Consider the following 4,591-nt stretch of genomic DNA (forward strand, 5'->3'; position numbering starts at 1 on the left):
GTTGTCTACAGTATACTGTAATGGTGGCCGCCTTCCACGCATGTCACATGTCGACACAGGTCACATGTCAAACAAAAAACGGAAGCCCTCCACTAAAAACGGAAAAATTCGCAGTACAAATTCCACTTAACACGGAAAAATTCGCATAACAAACTTGCGCCGCATAAACGTAAACGCCTTACAGCCATCACAGATTACGGAAACCCTCCACTAAATATGGAAAAATTCGCAGAAGAAACTTGCGCCGCATAAACTATACATACTGTACAGTATTAATCGCAGGAATAATACTGTAGCAGCTGCAACGCACAATTTATTAAATTAAATTAATACAGTATGAGGCCTCCCATATACTGTACTGTACGGTATGAAGACACAATTTTATTAAAGTTAAGAAACTCATTCACTGTATAGTACTGTACAGTACTGGATTGATTACTTTAGCCTACTGACTACCATGTGTCCTGCGTTTTGTGTCATGCGCTGGGGAGTGTTCACTTCCAAAATGGATTCTGCTCAGAGACAGAGACAGCGTTACAGCTACGCAGAGCTGATCATTTTGGTTAGCTGCCGGGACAAGCCTCTGAGCAGTAACCGGGAGAAGCGCAATGCTTATAAGGATGCGCGCAGGATAATAATGCGCAAGTACTGCCGGCTGCGCAGGATTAGGTCACTCCAAAGAAAATGGAGTGACCTAGTCACAAGGCAGCCTGCGAAGCTGGAGGCCCTGCGCCGTTCCGTCGCCAGTAAGTACTGTACACTACTCCTGTTAAGGCCCATACACACTTGAAGATTTTCATTTCAAAAGACTTTGCCAAAATCTTTGATAGATATATCTGTCACCAAAGTAGTGCGTACACACTGATCTATTTTCCCAAAAGAGCAAGAGATGTTCAGGAGGTGAAAGACTTTGCTGAAAATCTTTCATGTAAAAGGCTATTTACTGTACATAATGGGCTGGGTTTGATTTCCAAGGGTGGGAGAAGGGGCCATATTATTCTGTGCATTTCAGTTTTTGGGTCCTGATTCAGAATTGATCGCTGGGCGGAGTATATTCGGAGAAATGCGATTTTGCATGCGATATCAAACGCAATTTAATACCTCTTTATTTCCCGACTATCCACTACGGCGTGGAGTCGAAATTATACAGTGTGGCGAGCGCAGCGAGCCACTGAACCCGAAGCGTGGCGAGCGGACACGGATTATGGTACATTACTGATATCGCATTCCGTGTCCCCTTGCGGCGCTCGCCAAGTTTCGGGCTCGGTGTCTCGCTGCGCTCGCCACACTATATAAAATCAACTCCACGCCACAGCGGATAGTGGGGATATGAACAGGTATTAAATCGCATGTGATATCGCATGCGATTTAGTGGCGCCGTGAAACTACACAAGTACCCGCCGGTCTATCGGATTATGTGTGTACGCAGCACGGGCTGAAAGATTGAGCCACTTTCAGCCCGCATGCCGCCCCGCCGCCTCCCCCTGCTCCCTCCCCCAACATGCACCTAAATTCCGGCTACAGTACCCCTCCGAATGGCCACAATTTCATCAGGCTGCTGGGCACCCCTCCGCCCGCAGGTCCTTCCGGCCACACGCCCACCTGACATGTCTGCCTGGATGCCCCCGCACCCCCGCAGCAGCTTCCAGGGTCCCCAGCCGCTGCCTCCTCATACAGTATGTTAAAAAAAAAAGCAGTTGTTAAAACTTTTATAAAATGAGACCACTGCCATCAATGTGAGATTGCCCACAAGTGTATTTATATTATAGATATATTTATGTATATACAGTATATAGTTAAATATATACTGTATATCTATATATCTATATATATATATAATATATATATTATATTTATAGATAATAAATATATATATATATACTGTATATATATACTGTATACAGTGTATATACTGTATACAGTATATATCTATTATAATGTGTAAGGGGCATTATGGTTATAAGGACATTAATAACATGTGTCATGTGTAAGGGGCATTACTGTGTGGTATTATCAGGGGTGCCGAGAGAAAGGGGTAGGGGGTACAAATTACCCAGGCCAAAGTCTGATGGATGATGTCCCTGATCACATGACGGTACAAACATTGGCTGGCGGGAATGCTGTAATACTGTAGGTGAAGGCTGCGTGGGCCACATGTCGAGGTCTTGCGGGCCAGATTTGGCCCATGGGCCTTGTGTTTGACACCCGTGCACTAGAGCGTGGTGGGATAATAAAATACAGTACTTGTACTTTACTGTACTAATGTTTGAAAGGACACTACAGTATACTGTAAATGTTATTTTTACACAGGACGTCAGAGGAGGAGGAGGGAAAGGGCACTTTTGTCATCAAGTGGAAGCGTGGCAAGCGGTATGTGTCCTATCCACTTTGGTGGGGAGTGGATTTTATAACGTACAGTATGGCATCCGCAGCACTTTATAAAATCCAGTCCACGCCTTTTTGTAAACCCACCCCTTCCCCATTTACAGTAATAAGAGTAGAGTAACTTTATGAAAACAGCACATTTTCTAATTTTTCTAATTTTCCCACAGTGCCTCCGCTTGAAAGTTTGCAGGCCGCTACAGCCGCCCCATCCGGCTCAACAGGCGCAGCCGCTGCCCAGTTTGAGAGTAAGTCCTGCCATTTCTTACCGTGGTTTTTGGAATCATTTGAATTTTTTTTCTATTTTTTAACCCCTAACCCTCTTTTCATACTTACCAAGTCCCCGGGCGTCCACAGCAGGCTTCCGGCATCTTCTCCAGGGTCTCCAGCGGTCCCAGGAATGCATTGCGCGCGCACACTCGCGCAATGCATTCCTGGGACCGCTGGAGACCAGGAGAAGATGTCGGAGGCCTGCTGTGGACGCCCGCGGACTGCGCGGACGCCGAGGGACGCCCGGGGACCATCAGGGGACAGGTAAGTATGGCTGCAAAAAAAATATTCCAAAAACCGGAAAATTCCCCTATCCAAAATGCTCGCGGTCCTGAGCATTTCGGATAGGGGATACTCAACCTGTACTGTACTGTATTTGTGAAAATCTGAAAGTTTTCTTCAAATGTGATGACTGGATTCCCCTTTTCAAAGCTGCATTGTACTAGAGATGCCAGTTCAACCTCCTTTCTGTAGTGTTAAGTGCAGACAGATACAGTAATTTGATTAAGGGTCGCTATAAACCTGCATTGTCTAAAGACTGCATTGTCTAAAAAGGACATTTACATTTGAATCTTGTATCTGTGAAAGGAAAAATCACACTATTAGCCTCCCCACTCCAAGTACACTAACTCATTAGCATTTCTATGTGTTAAAGCTCTCCACCACCAACCCCCACTAATGTATTGTCGTTTATAGGATACTGTATTTGTGAGAAACTGAAGCCAACCTTCCCTCGATGATTTAAATAAAAATTAAAAGACATGAAATGTTAGCATTGAAAAATGTTGGTTGGTTTATTTAGCAAAATATTTTGTCAAAAAGTTATACAGTATTCAGTGATGAAGCGCACATACTGTAGCGGTATAAAAGTGCAGCATCACCCATGTGCCCCCCCCAGTCCTCTGCCCCTGCAGCAGCATTCAGTTGGTCGACCTAAAGATGGTCGACAGTCATTAGGGCCTCACCACTAGGTCGACATACTGCAAGGTCCACATGGGACAAGGTCAACAAGTCATTAGGTCGGCATAGGATTTTTCACTGTTTAAAGAGCCGACAGGCGGTATTTCATGCCCTAATATCCACTAGGGCAGTGATGGCTAACCTTGACACTCCAGCTGTTATTGAACTACACATCCCAGCATGCCCTGCTACAGTTTTACTATTTGGCCATGCTAAAACTGATGCAGGGCATGCTGGGATGTGTAGTTCAACAACAGCTGGAGTGTTAAGGTTAGCCATCACTGCACTGGGGCATTGTGGGAGAATAAAATAGTGTGCCGAGTGCATGGACACTTAAAAGTACAGTACTGTATGTCGACATTCGGGTAAAAAAAAACAGTGGAAAAACCCCATGTTGACCTTTTGACTGTCGACCTAGACCATGTCGACCTAATGCTTGTGTCGACCTGATGACCTGTCGATCTTATCCCATGTCGACCTAGACACCTGTCGACCTTGCAGTATGTCGACCTTATGACTGTCGACAATCTTTCGGTCGACCATACCAAGCGCAGCGGTCCTATCCACTTTGGAGCGGAGTTGATTTTATAAAGTACACTACTGTATAGCGGCCGCAGCACTTTATAAAATCCAGTCCACGCCTTTTTGTAAACCCAGTAATGAGTACAGTAACTTTATTTAAACAGCACACTTTCTCATTTTTCTCATCTTCACACAGTGCCTCCGCTTGAAGGCGAGGAGGACACCCTGCCCTTGCGGGCCGTTACAGCCTCAGCCGCTCCGTCTGAAAGTAAGTCCTGTCATTTCTTTATTGAGTTTGTGTATTTTTTCTTCCTTTCCAACTTGTGTATTTTCTTGGCGTGCCTTTGGCCGAGGCTGAGGGGACGCAATGCACTTTTCTATTGTCCATGTTGACTGTGTCGACATTCAGTCAACAATAATGAAAAACTCAATGGTAAACTTTTTGACTGTCGACCTA

General features: G+C 45.1%; 1 long non-coding RNA gene across 1 annotated transcript; it reads left to right on the forward strand.

Annotated features, from left to right (window-relative positions):
- The first annotated feature begins 1,955 nt into the window (after positions 1-1,955).
- LOC146080703 (uncharacterized) lies at positions 1,956-4,387 on the forward strand. Its single transcript, XR_014474955.1, has 3 exons — positions 1,956-2,370; positions 2,553-2,630; positions 4,331-4,387. It is a non-coding gene; the product is annotated as an uncharacterized LOC146080703 (long non-coding RNA).
- Positions 4,388-4,591: the final 204 nt, after the last annotated feature.

This window comes from Crinia signifera, chromosome 5 (assembly GCF_055691185.1).
Source record: "Crinia signifera chromosome 5, ASM5569118v1, whole genome shotgun sequence".
In the NCBI taxonomy this organism is placed as follows: domain Eukaryota; kingdom Metazoa; phylum Chordata; class Amphibia; order Anura; family Myobatrachidae; genus Crinia; species Crinia signifera.